Below are 15,066 nucleotides of genomic sequence, written 5' to 3'. Positions count from 1 at the left end.
GACTACGTACAAAAGACATAAAGTCAGCAATTTTAATACATTTATACTTTGTTGTCCAGCCGCTGTTCAAAGTCCAATTTTCGCTATTTATTTGAACATTTTCAGGACCGATAATGCCATCTTCTGCTATTCAACCCACTGCTGCTTCATTGTGACACATAATGCTTCGCCATACTTGCCAACCTTGAGACCTCCGATTTCGGGAGGTGGGAAGTGGGGGAAGGGGGGGTGTGGTCAGAGGTGGAGTGTGGGCCGTGGTTAAGAGTCAAATATTTAATATATATATATATATATATATATATATATATATATATATATATATATATATATATATATATATATACACACAATACTTGACTTTCAGTAAATTCTAGCTATATATATATATATATATATATATATATATATATATATATATATATATATATATATATATATATATATATATAGTGGAAGGCTCAGACTCCCAAAATGTAACACAGAGCGACACAGGAGGTCCTTCATACAGACAGCCATCAGACTGTATAATGCATATGTTCCTTGACTGCACTTAAGTGTAGAATATATGTATGATATATTTATTTTATTCATCTATAAATATATATACGCAGTGGGAGAGTGGCCGTGCGCAACCCGAGGGTCCCTGGTTCAAATCCCACCTAGTACCAACCTCGTCACGTCCGTTGTGTCCTGAGCAAGACACTTCACCCTTGCGCCTGATGGGTGCTGGTTGGCGCCTTGCATGGCAGCTCCCTCCATCAGTGTGTGAATGTGTGTGTGAATGGGTAAATGTGGAAGTAATGTCAAAGCGCTTTGAGTACCTTGAAGGTAGAAAAGCGCTATACAAGTACAACCCATTTATCATTTATTTATTTATATTATAAATATTATACTATTTATTATTATCATTGTTTATTGTGAGCGAACTGTGGTGCTGAATTAAATAAAGTACATTCTATTCTACATTCTATTCTATGTACAGTAAATGGCAGTATTGTTTGGTTTAAGAATGTCACAAGTTTCCAACATTTGAGCTTACGGTAGACGAACTGCTTTTACGGTTGACGAAAATGTGACTGCTGTTGTTGTGTGTTTTTACCGGGCTGGGGGGACTTTAATGAAACAGCCTAACAATAAACCCACATAAGAAACCAAAAAGTCGCCCTCGATCATTCTACAGTTATAACTTACTTGGGCAGGCTCGCTCTTTATACTGTGGGAAAGTGGAAGTGAAAACAGACTGTCGACACGTCAAACAGGTCAGCTCGGAGCTTGAGGGGGCGTGGCCTCCAGCTCCGCTTGAATTCCGGGAGATTCTCGGGAGAAAATTTGTCCCGGGGGGTTTTCGGGAGATGCGCTGAATTTCGGGATTCTCCCGGAAAATCCAAGAGTGGATGGCAAGTATGTGCTTCGCTGTTGTCTTCTGCAGGGGGTGGGAGTGCTGCATACATGATTAACCCTGTTTTAAATGGTTTCATCAAGCCTATTTGGGTGTTGTTCGGCAGGCCAAATTAAAAGCTATGATGGGCCAGATGTGGCCCGCGGGCCGCCAGTTGATTAGACCTGGTATACTGGTACTAATAAATTACAACGGTACTAATGAATTTACCATGAATTGATTGACGTGGACCCTGATTTAAACAAGTTGAAAAACTTATTGGGGTGTTACCATTTAGTGGTCAATTGTTCGGAATATGTACTGTAGTGTGCAATCTACTAATAAAAGTTTCAATCAATCAAATTCAAAATGGTACTATACTACCATTGAAAAATACTGGTGCTTTTTTTTTCAACCGCATGTTGTGTGTCAGCACGCACAGACTCAGAGCGCACAAGCAGAAACCGTGAGGAGAGGAAAAATAGCAAGTCAAAGCAGTTCTACTGGTTAATTAGGAGGGTGTGTGAAGCACTATATAAAACGTATTTGGGCTTCAAAATGATCAATAAAGATTATGATTTAAACATGGAAGCAGCATTGCTTTAAAACCTGCCTCGCCAAAGGTTGCATGATTAATCCACTAATGACTGACAAGGACTTGTTTGTATCACCCACCTGGCAGCAGCCCACTGCCAGGTCATATCAATAATATAGCACCTGGTATGGCCAAATGGTACAATAGCTGTTTGTTAGAATATTATGTTCTTTCAGGATCTACAACCAAACATTGTTTAAAGTCTGACCTTGTCAAAAGTTACACATAAAACAAAAAGCATCAATGTGAAATGTTGTAATAAAAGCCAGAAGAAGCAGTGTGGGTGTTTATCCAAAAAGGAGTTAACAACAATGTCCCAGAGTTGAGCCCACTAATCCGTCACCGTGCATCATTTTGCTACATATCATCTCAGTTAGTCTTTGCTCGTCCTTGACCTAACGTTCCATCTTTTCCACTTGCTGGAGTGAACCTGCCAGCTTGCCTCATAAATCCTACAACGCGTCACACTCTTCTTTTTCTGTCTCAAAGTCTTTAGCCGCCTCGGGCCAGACAGGCTAAACTAACATGGTGGGTAGGCAGCCAGGCTTTTCTATTTGACGTCCCACACCTCTACAAAAAAAAAAAAAACATTCTACTACTTATAGAAGTATGTTGTTCTGATGTGCTTTTTATGCATTCAAAATAAGTCTGCCAAACATTCCCCTCCAGTTCGAAAGACAATATATTTAATGTACAAAGCTGAACTAGACTAGGGACCGGTATTAAGAGTTTTTATTTTGATTTCAGTCATAGATAGATAGATAGATAGATAGATAGATAGATCTTTATTGGTTCCTTCAGGATAGTTCCCTCAGGAAAATTAAGAAATACTCTTTACAAGAAAATGTATTATTGTTTTAGTTATATTATAGTCATCTAAAATGATTTAGTTTTAGTGTGAAACATTTTTTTTTAGCTTTTTATACTAAATTCCTCAACTTTCAGTTGACTAAAATTATAGAAATGTATTCGACTAATTTATGAAGGATAACGCGAGATGAAATCACATGTTATGAAGGTTATCTCAAAAACTCGCCACAACTAGCCTGCGCTCCGTGAATATATCAAAAAGTACATTTCACACAAACCTTACTGTTTTATTATTTTAATGGAACTTAACGAATGTTTTCAAATGTTTACCAATATGTGACTAAAATGGTCATTTGAAGAAACAGAGTTGTTTTACTCTATATTGTGTGTAACTACACTGAGTGTGCACAATTGGTGTCTTGACCACTGTCCCGTTTAAATACAGCAACCGGTGTTCAACCGGTGTTAGGACAACGGATGAAAAATAGCTATTGTGCTAATTCCAGCATATTTACATTGTTGCTCTATGTTGATGAATGTTGATTGTCCTAATTCAAATAAATAAATACCGGATTTTTCGGATTATAAATCGCAGTTTTTTTCATAGTTCAGCCGGGGGTGCGACTTATACTCAGGAGCGACTTATGTGTGAAATTATTAACACATTACCTGGACCCTGGGATAATTTTGAGGAAATATAATATTTGGCACCATTTATTACAAAGCCTGATAACGTCAAGCATAAGCATAGCATGGTAAAAATGTCCGGACTGTTTTCAGCAGAGGTGTGCCGTCAGGGCCAGTAAGGCCTTCTCTGCTGGCCTAACATAACTAGAAATCATGATCATAATTAAACATAAAAGTATTTCTTTCCCTAAACATCTAAAAGGTATTCATATTCTCTTCATGTCATATTATGTTCTTTCCAGTGCTGTTGTTATTAGGTCAGAGTTTGTATCCAATCAGAATTCAGCTATCTTATGTTGCCATGCTGTATGAAATCTGAAATAAAAAATGCACTATAATTGAACAGGCACAAACATTTGACATACAGTTGCGATAGCCAATCAGATCAGGAGTTGTTGTCAGTACGGCATTGTAGCTGGCCTAAGGTTGAACGTGACATTTATGCGTCCTGTGATTGGATACTCACCGGGACCATTAGCGGATGAATTTGAGAACTCATACAGTTGATAGATAATCAGATCACAAGTTGTTGACAGTAGCCTCTCCAGGTAGCCTGATGTTAACGAGACTGTAATTGGATACTCACTTGTCATTCCAAAATGAGTATCCAATCACAAGTTGCAATTTAGCAGGAAGCAGGAAGTGTTGACCCAGAAAGAAGGAGAACAAAACGTTGATTAGGTGGCGGATACACATTTGCAAGGCCATGTTCAAGAAGGATATTTAAAGAGTAACTGCATCTTGTGAGACGATGTCAGCGATGAAGTGGGGAAATGCCCGCCATTTCTACTCGAATCAACCGACTATGAGGGGCTGTACGGCGTCGAATAGGTGCTACGAATTGTGAGTTGAAATATTTTATTTCTTTATTTTTTCACATTTATTATGTTTTTTTGCAATTGTAATTTTGACAGTACCACATGAGATGTTTTAATTGCTGATGCGGGTTTATTGATTTTTAATGCGCCAGAAAATAACCCAATTTTGTACACTGTTGGTGGTGTTTCAATGGACAGTAGTGCGTAAATAATTGTATTATTGTATAGCGCTTTTCTACCTTCAAGGTACTCAAAGCGCTTTGACACTACTTCCACATTTACCCATTCACACACTGATGGAGGGAGCTGCCATGCAAGGCGCCAACCAGCACCCATCAGGAGCAAGGGTGAAGTGTCTTGCTCAGGACACAACGGACGTGACGAGGTTGGTTCTAGGTGGGATTTGAACCAGTGAGCCTCGGGTTGCGCACGGCCACTCTCCCACTGCGCCACTGTGTTCCTGTGTAGTATTTCTCCAGCAATGGTCATGTGGTGACATAAATGATGGTATTTTGAGAGGTAATCATTGAATTCGCACATCACTGAAGGCCTAGGTGGGAAACGCACGGCCCGCGACTGGTTTCCAGTAAATTTCCATGGGAAGCCGGGGGAATTTTGGGTGAAAAACTGTATGCTGCATTTTATATTGCGCTTGATTTTAAAACGTAATCCTGATAAGTAATCGCTGTTCTATCAAGTAAATCATGTTTCCAAATTAGAATATTTTCAGAACTTCCCATGGAAATTTACCAGAAACATACTGTAATGCCCGCGGTGGTGAAGGAGTCACACAGACGAGGATGCGCCGTTCAATCGCTTTATTAACAAGCGGTAACTTCTTGTAGTACCAAAATAATGCACACACATACACGAGCTGCTGTTAGCCACAACTCACGCTCACACACACTGACACTTTCCCCGCCACTCACACGCGCATGCGCATTCACCACACTCTTAAAGACACAGTACACCAATACAAATATCACAGATATTACACTGCCTCCCCCTTTATGAAGCCCCTCGCCCCGAGGGGTCAACCACAAAATCCCTGAACCTTGGCGGTCTACGCCTATGTCTCTGTGGCCGGCCCTGTTCTAACTCAGGTCTATCAACACGTGGCGCTGGCGGCTGAACAGGAACAACAATAGTGGAATATGGGGAACTTTGATCCACTAACTGTCCAGTGCCATCTGGTGAGGCAGGTGCCGCCTCAAACTGGGGAACTTCTCTACCCCTGTAGGGTGCCAAACGGTCTCTATGCAAAACAACCTTTCGGCCCATAGGGGACACTGCAATTCTATATACTACTTCTCCCACCCTCTCTATCACCCTACACGGACCGTCCCAATGTCTGTCCAACTTGGGGCAACGTCCTTTTTTTCTTTTTGGCGTGTACACCCTGACCAGTTCGCCAGGCCTAAAGTCCCGGCCCTTGCTCCGCACGTCATGGTTCCTCTTTTGCCTTAAACCAGCCTTCTCCAACTGGTCTCGCGCAAAGGAATGTGCTGCTTCCATCCGATCTTGCAACTTCCGAGCATATTCCAGTCCCGGTTGATCCTTGGTGCTGCCTGGTGGTCTCCCAAACGCCAACTCAGCAGGTGTGCGGATCTCCCGACCCAACATCAGCAGGGCAGGGGTGCAGCTTGTGGAACTTTGAACCGCGGAGCGGTATGCCATCAGCACTAGAGGAATATGACGGTCCCAATCATGCTGATGGTTGGCGGTGAGGATTGCCAGCTGCTGCTGCATGGTGCGGTTAAACCGCTCTACCAGTCCATCACTTTGCGGATGCAAAGGAGTCGTGCGTGTCTTTTGCATGTCCAGTCTTTCACACAGGGCAGCAAAAACTCTGGATTCAAAATTCCTGCCCTGGTCGCTGTGAAGGATATCTGCAGTTCCGGAGCGACTGAACATGCCCTCCAGCAAGGCATCAGCCACGGTCTCTGCTTCTTGGTCCGGCAGCGCGTACGCCTCCGGCCACTTGGTGAAGTAATCCATTGCGCAAAGCACATACTTGTTTCCTTTGTCTGTTACGGGAAAAGGGCCCATAATGTCCACAGCTACCCTCTCCATGGGTGCTCCAACCCCTTGCTGCTGAAGTGGTGCGTGTGACCGGTCCTGGGGTCCCTTGTAAGCCGCGCACTCATCACAGCGCCGACAAAAGTCCTCCACGTCCCGCCGGTGCTGACCCCAGTAGAACCCTTGGCGCAACCGGCGGAGCGTTTTTGAGCTGCCAAAATTCCCTGAGCCCATGCCCCCATGACACGCCTTCAGCACTGTGTCCCTCTGAGTCTTAGGCACCACCACTTGCCATCTCTCCTCCCCGGTGGCCGGCTCCTTCCATGCACGCTGCAGTACACCGTCGCTGATGCGCAGCACAGCAAATTTACTCCACAAGCCCTTGGTGCCGACTGACAGTCCCAACACGCCTTCCCAGGGTGGTCTCTTGCCACTCTGGACCCAATGCCGCACTGGTTCGAGATCGCTGTCCTCTGCCTGCCTGGTCGCCCATTCTGCGGCGTCCACAGTCTCCAAAGTGCAGCATGAAGGCCCTTCAGCGGTCTCATCTCCGCGCAGCTCTTTCTCTCTGGCGTCGCGCCGGTCACAGTAGCTACAGCCCTCAATAGCACACGGCCGCCGAGAGAGAGCGTCTGCATTGGCGTGCTGCGCCCCGGCCCGATGACACACACTAAAGTGGAAAGACTGCAGCTCCTCCAGCCATCGTGCCACCTGACCCTCTGGTTCTCGAAATGACATTAGCCATTGTAGTGCTGCATGGTCTGTTCTGATGGTGAAGGACACGCCACACAAGTAGTACTTGAAATGGCGTACAGCTAACACAACAGCTAACAGTTCACGTCTGGTCACACAGTACCGCCGCTCACTCTTGTTGAAGGTGCGGCTGAAGTAAGCCACCACCCGCTCACCTTCTGGACCCACCTGCGACAGCACTGCGCCCATACCAACATTACTGGCATCTGTATCCAGCACAAAAGGCATAGCTGGATCTGGAGTGGTGAGGACAGGAGCATTCATGAGGGCCTCCTTGAGAATAGAAAATGCCTCCTGACTGTCTGGCGTCCACACGAACATCTGATTGTTCTGGAGAAGGTTAAACAACGGTGCGCCACTGCAAGAAAATCCCTTCACGAACCGCCGATAATATGAGGCAAGTCCCGAGAAGCTTTTTAGCTGCTTCTGATCCTTCGGAATTGGCCAGTCTCTTATAGCTCTGATCTTCTCCTCCAGTGTGCTGATGCCCCTTCCGTCCACCTTGTGGCCCAGAAACTCCACCTCACGCCGCATGAAATGGCACTTCTCTGGGTGTAGTTTTATTCCAGCTGCAGCAATCCTTCCCAGCACCAGCCTCAAGGAATCAAGGGCTGACTGAAAGGACCGTCCATGGACGAGGACATCGTCCAAATAGACCAAGCACTCTTGCCTGGGGATGTTAGCGAGCACTGTGTCCATCAGTCGCTCAAATGTCCCTGGTGCGTTGCAGAGTCCAAAGCTCATGACCTTGAATTGCCAGTGGCCCCTGGTGGTGCAGAACGCTGTCTTCTGCCGTGACTCAGGGGTGAGTGGGACCTGCCAGTACCCACTGCGCAGGTCGAGCGACGAGAACCATGAGGACCCTGCCACCAGGTCCAACGTCTCATCGACTCGCGGGAGTGGGTAACAATCTTTTTTTGTCACCTTATTCAGCGCCCTGTAGTCGACACAGAACCGCGGCCTTGTGCTGTTCTTCCTGGGAACCATGACCACGCCAGACGCCCACGGACTGTCAGAGGGTTCTATGATCCCCGCCTCTAGCATGGCGTGGACCTCCCTATCTGCTGCTTCCTGCCTGATCATGGGGAGGCGACGGGGGCGCACCTTGACTGGCCGCGCATCCCCAGTGTCGATGTGGTGTTCGACCAGATGGGTGAGACCCACCTCATTTTCATTGAGGGCGAAAATGTCCTTAAAGTCCCACAGTACATGCCACAGTCGCTCGCGCTGCTCCCCTTCGAGGCCGACGCAGTTCTTTTCCCAGATGAAGCGGACCGCTACCGTCCGGTCCTCCCCTTGCTGTTGTTGGTTACGCGCTGCTGTTGGGAGTGGCCTGGATGACGCCGCTTCCCGCTTTGGGCTTGATTCTTCAGAGCGAGCGGACTCTGCCCCCATTACCGTTGGCTGCTGCGTGGTGGGTGATGTCCTCTTGGCTGCGAGCTCCCCTATTGCCTCCTCTCTCTCTATGGAGGGCCTGACAGCCCCTTCCCAGGTTGTCGGACTGGCGACTGCGGTGTTGACGGACACAGCCACAGTTCGTTCAGTAGGAGCGGCCAGCTTTACTCGCTGGCCACTTGGTAGAATGAGCACAGCAGACCCCATGTCTATAACACACCTCGTGGCTTTTAAAAAGTCTCGACCAAGTATACATGGGTCGCTCACATCCGCCACCCAAGCGGAAAATGTTGCTGACAAGCCTCCGATTATGAACATAAAAGTTGCTTTGCCTTTCATCTGGGCAACTTCCCCAGTCACTGTCTTTAATCTGGTGAGACTTGGTTCTACAACGGTTCCAGCTGGAACAACGTCCGGTCTCACAATTGTGGCTGAAGAGCCAGTATCCACCAGGGCTGTGCAGGCTACATTCCCAATCTGCACGCACACATGACATGGGTCCCCACTTCTGTCCAGCCCACAGTCACAACAGTCTCATCACTTGAGGGCTGGTGCTCCCGGTAACTGGCTAAAGGGGTCCGTGTCGTCCGGGCTACACGGACCCTCTCCCGTTTCCCTGCTGGCCCTTCCTGTTTGGACAGCGCCGCAGCAGGTGGCCAAGTTGTCCACACCCCCAGCAGACAGCGGTGGACGTTTGTCTGTCCTTCTTTTCCTCATACTGGGTTGAGCGGGTCTGTAGCGCACATACAAGTTCCTCCACCCACGCCGGTCTTTGCTCTGCACCCTGCGTAAATGATGCGGCTGAAACTGGGCGGGAAGATGTCTCAGGTGCCGCCCCAGTGGCGATCTCACTCTCCATGGCGAGTTCAAGTGCATCTGCCAGGGCAGTTGGGTGGGCAAGCTGGACGCGCAAGCGCAATTCATCCGGTTTAAGAGCTTGGATGAATTGATCACGTATCAGTTCATTTTGGATTGCGTCCGGCATTCCGATATACGCACGCCGACCCAGCCTCCCGATCCCATGAGCAAGGCACCGAAGCCACTCACCGGGCAGCCTGTCACGGTGCTTGAACTCACAGCGCAAAGAGTCTCTCAAGTCAAACTCTCCAAAACGCCTTTGCAGTGCAGCAACCAGCGCACTGTAATCAAGTCTTTCTCCCGGGTTCAGCAGGAGCAAACAGGACGCAGCTTCTTCAGTCAGTGACAAAGCCAACTGTATTGCTCTCACCTCATCAGTCCAGCCTGCTTTATTAGCCACAAGCTCAAACTGGATTTTATAAGCCTCCCAGCTTCCTTTCCCTGAAAACTTCAGTGTTCTCAATGCTTCACAGACAAGCTCATGGGCGCCGCCATGTTTGTTTACATTCGGCGGCGGCGGCGGCACATGCGCTCCTGCGTCATGACGCCGCTCCGTCATGGGGACACCGTTGTCCATGTGGCGCGAAACGCCGGCTTCATGGCGTCCGTGCTCGACGCAGGATGCGTCCGGCATGTCAATCGCACACTCCCCAGTTCCTTTCTCTACCTTCACTCGAGCGCTGAGGTCGGCGAACATCCTCTATCCATAGGCAGCGGGTTCAAACCGAAAAACTTCTGACACCAATGTAATGTCACACAGACGAGGATGCGCCGTTCAATCGCTTTATTAACAAGCGGTAACTTCTTGTAGTACCAAAATAATGCACACACATACACGAGCTGCTGTTAGCCACAACTCACGCTCACACACACTGACACTTTCCCCGCCACTCACACGCGCATGCGCATTCACCACACTCTTAAAGACACAGTACACCAATACAAATATCACAGATATTACAATACTTAAAAATGTTCCACCCCTTTGCTACCCAAATTGTGTTTTGTTATAATCCCTCAAACATACATGTTGTTGCTTTGTGTGTGATTTTCAGCTAGAAGATACCGTCCATCCATCCATCCATCTATTCCACTTATCAGAGGTCGGGTTGCGGGAGTGGCAGCCTAAGCAGGGAAGCCCAGACTTTCCTCTCCCGAGCCACTTCGTCCAGCTCTTCCCGGGGGATCCCGAGGCGTTCCCAGGCCAGCCGGGAGACAGTCTTCGGACATGCCTTAAACACCTCCCTAGGGAGGTGTTCGGGTGGCATCCTGACCAGATAACCGAACCACCTCATCTGGCTCTTCTCGATGTGGAAGAGCAGCAGCTTTACTTTTAGATCCCCACGGATGGCAGAGCTTTTCACCCTATCTCTAAGGGAGAGCCCCGCCACCTGGCAGAGGAAACTCATTTTGGCCGCTTGTACCCGCGATCTTGTCCTTTCGGTCATGACCCAAAGCTCATGACCATAGGTGAGGATGGGAACGTAGATTGACCGGCAAATTGAGAGCTTTACCTTCCGGCTCAGCTCATTCTTCACCACAACGGATCGATACAGCATCCGCATTACTGAAAACACCGCACTGATCCGCCTGTCGATCTCACGATCCACTCTTCCCTCCCTCGTGAACAAGACTCCTTGTCATGATCTATAATCCAGATCATGTTTTGTTTAGTTATATTCTGTTAGTTTTGGACTCCCTTAATTCCTGTTTTGTGAACTTTGGGTGTTTGTTTTGGTTTCCATGGGTACTAATTTGTTTCACCTGCCTCTGATTAGTGCTCTGCACGTTCACCTACTGTTGAGCACTAAACAGAGAGCTATTTAGTCACGTTGCTGGCCACAGTCGATGTGGCTTCATTGTTTGCGGTATATCACGTGGGTTTATTCTTGATCATGATTCCTGATCTTGATCCTGTGCTAAGCTGTTATCTTAGCTTCCCGTGCGATCAGCACGTTTTTCCTTGGTTTGTTTCTGTCTTTTGGTACTTTTACGATTACATTATCATCTCCTACCTCACGCTGTCGTCCGGAGCCGTCCGTTCTGCATTCCGGGAGAACAAACCCCGACTAGACCACGTCACCATGTGACACTCCTAGGTACTTGAACTCCTCCACTTGGGGTCAGGGTCTCCTCCCCAACCCAGAGATGGCACTCCACCCTTTTCTGGGCGAGAACAATGGACTCGAACTAGGAGGTGCTGATTCTCATCCCGTTCGCTTCACACTTGGCTGCGAACCGATCCAGTGAGAGCTGAAGATCCTGGCCAGATGAAGCCATCAGGACCACATCATCTGTAAAAAGCAGATACCTAAAGATACTAGTCGGCAAATAAAAAAAATAATTTTAACTCAGCATTTGATAAGAGTATGAATCATTTTGGGTTCAATGGATGTTTTGATTTTTTTTTTTTTAAGTCTTGGCTTTTAAATAGAATCTTCTGAAAACAGGCCAGCTGCAGCTATTCTCCCTTGAAGATGCACAAGCACAGAAAAGGAGGCAGAAAAGTGTTCCAGGGAAGCCCGTCCTCTCTGGCTGTGCATCCTTGAGTCCCCCTCTGAATGACGCTCTTTGTGGCAGAAATCACTCCTCCAAGCAGCCGTGAATTCTGAAGAGTTCCCATGATCAAGGTTATTGTGCTCCAGTGTGAAGGCGGCCACCCTTCCATGAGCCTCCAGACATCACTAAATGGAAGGCACGCCGGCGTCTCTTTTCAAAAGCAAAGCAAACTTTTAGTGTCTGTTAACTGCTCATATTGAGTGTTAATGTGTTTTTATGCTCTGCCAGACTGCCACTAGCGTCTCATCTCATGCAGAGGTAATGCTGCCAGGGGACTCTCCACTGCCAGATGAACTTAGAAAAAAAACAGTTTTATGATGTCTCTTGATCCGTGGGAACTGAATGATTTTCAAAGCTTTTTAAAGGCAGCTCAGCCATCATCACAGGCAAACAAAATGCAGAATGATGCAAACATTAGCCACTTCATTAGGTACACAATCTAATTCGATGTAATACAGTAGAATGTTGAAAATAGTCAACACTTCAAACAGGTTTTTGTATTAATTGGAGCAAACTTGGACCATAAGTGTTAAGGTCTTGATCAAGTGGGGGTGACCCCAGGATGCAGCGACAGGAGACAAGGTGGAATTACAAAAATAAAAATAAAATTAATTAGCTAAAAAGGGATACCTAAGGGTGAATGGGCAGAAATGCACACCATTAAATCTGGACAAAATAAGTTCATCAGAGGTCGGTGGGAGAAAGGGCCAGGGCATACTGAGCAGGGCAAGAGTCCTAAAAAAATAATCATTTTACCTCAGGGGGACTAGGAGATAAACACACAGGAGATTAGGGAATTCAGGACAAAGAAGCGAAAACATACCAGGTCTGGTGAAGCAGGTGCATGCACGACAGGAGTTCTGGAGACAATAACCGGCGAGGCCAGCTGACAGTGACGAGCCTAAATACAGGTGTGCTAATTGCGAACAGGTGTGCCTCAAGGTCCGCCCCTCGCCGAGGACGAATCACTAAAAGCACAGGTGCAGACAAAGGAGAAGTCGGGAAAACACTGAAAACACAACAATAGTCCAATAATTGTGTGGCATTATCTCACATCAAAGTTTTAATCTTTAACAATAAAACAAGTTTAAAGGCTTACTGAAACCCACTACTAACCACCACGCAGTCTGATAGTTTATATATCAGTGATGAAATATTAACTTTTGCCAATACGGCCGGTTTAGTTTACTAAATTGCAAAGGGAATAAGCGGTAGAAGTGAATGGATGCAAAATTTCCCGCTGAGTTTCTTGTTAAAAACGTCGCGGAATGATTACGCGTGCGCGTGATGTCACGGACTGTCAGGACATATTAGCGCAGCACCATTTGCGGCTAAAAGTCGTCTCTTTTCATCGCGCAATCAAACCGTATTCTGGACATCTGTGTTGCTGAATCTTTTGCAATTTGTTCAATTAATATTGGAGAAGTCAAAGTAGAAAGATGGATGGAGTTGGGAAGCTTTAGCCAATAGCCACACAAACAGATGGTGATTCCTTGTTTAAAATTCCCGGAGGTGAAGCTTTACTATGGGTCAGAGCGGTCAAGCGAACATGGTTCCCGACCACTTGTCAACCGGCAGGTTTCGGTGAGAAAATTGTGGTAAAAAGTCGCCTCTTACCGGAGATCAGCTGAGCTTGCGCCGTCCATGCAGCTGACGTTGACTTCCCTGAGACACTGGCCTCAAGACACCCGTGGACACACCCCTCCGACTATCAGGTACTATCAAACTCACTAAAACACTAGCAACACAATAGAAAGATAAGGTATTTCCCAGAATTATCCTAGTAAATGTGTCTAAAAACATCTGAATCCTTCCCAATGCAATCGCCTTTTTTTTTTTATCAAATTTTTTTTCTCGTCCTTCACTATCAATATCATCATCCACAAATCTTTCATCCTCGCTCAAATTAATGGGGAAATTGTAGTTTTCTCGGTCAGAATAGCTCTTGCTGCTGGAGGCTCCCATTATAAACAATGTGAGGACGTGAGGAGCCCTCACCCTTGTGACGTCATCGTCTGCGACTTCCGGTAAAGGCAAGGCTTTTTTTATCAGCACCAAAAGTTGCGAACTTTATCGTCGATGTTCTCTATTCAATCCTTTCAGCAAAAATATGGCAATATCGCGAAATGATCAAATATGACACTTAGAATGGACCCGCTATCCCCCTTTGAATAAGAAAATCTCATCTCAGTAGGCCTTTCATTGAGTTTGTGACTTACATGCAGGGTTTGGAATAACGGCGTTACTAACTGTAGTTGTAGCATGCTACTTTTGATGCAGACAAGACAGCTGTAGGCCCCGTTGACACTAAGGTTATGGAAGGTAAATCCCACCTAAACTTATCAGTGTCCAAACACAACAATGCCACCGTTTAAGACCCCTTTCCCACCTCCATTCGCCGGCGCAACACAACCTAATACGCCTGCGTGGCAAATGCGCATGTCATAGTCACCGCCAGTGTTGCTTTGTGTGCAAGTTCTTAAATGTAACTTATTTAAACAATATCCAGTGATGTGGTATTTCAATTAACTGGAATCCAGTGTGCTGTGGGGTCCTGAATCACACCTGAGTCATCATAGATTAATCAAATTTAGATTGGACACGTACACAATGTGAAAAAGAAAATTTTACAACAATCAATCTAGGGATCTACATTTTTGGTCAGGAGACTTCTCACTCTTTTGGCTTCTCCTTCATTGTCCATTTATTTTTGGTGACGTTATATACTCTAGACCTAGACTTTAAGTCTGCGACATACATGGCGAACACTAACTGATACAGTCTGTTTTCGCCGTTTTCCCTCGACGGCCAGGTAATACAAAGCATACTCAACCATTTTTTTTTAATCACAATCACATCCACGGGAGCCTGCATTCTCGATGACTCTCGTTTGACAAATGGACAAAGTTTTTCGTTAAGTAGAATCACAGCTGACCTGAACATTGGAATGTTTTTAAGTGTGTTATCCAAAATAGCTGCAATCACTTTCTCCGGGAGTATTCATGTAGAAGAAGGACAAACACGGTCATGTCTGGTTGACTTGCCTCCATATTTCCACTGGTTAGCTCCGAGTTACGAAACCGCTTTATTATGAACCCGGCTGTGGCGCGTTCTTTCCGACGTCACTTCCTCTCGGAACTCAGTTTGTAAATGATCAATGAGTCCAGACAAAGCTAAGTGCCGGAGATTCAAGA

The sequence above is a fragment of the Nerophis ophidion genome, linkage group LG11, assembly GCF_033978795.1.
Source record: "Nerophis ophidion isolate RoL-2023_Sa linkage group LG11, RoL_Noph_v1.0, whole genome shotgun sequence".
Classification (NCBI taxonomy): Eukaryota; Metazoa; Chordata; class Actinopteri; order Syngnathiformes; family Syngnathidae; genus Nerophis; species Nerophis ophidion.
Note: the sequence above shows the minus strand (reverse complement) of the source record.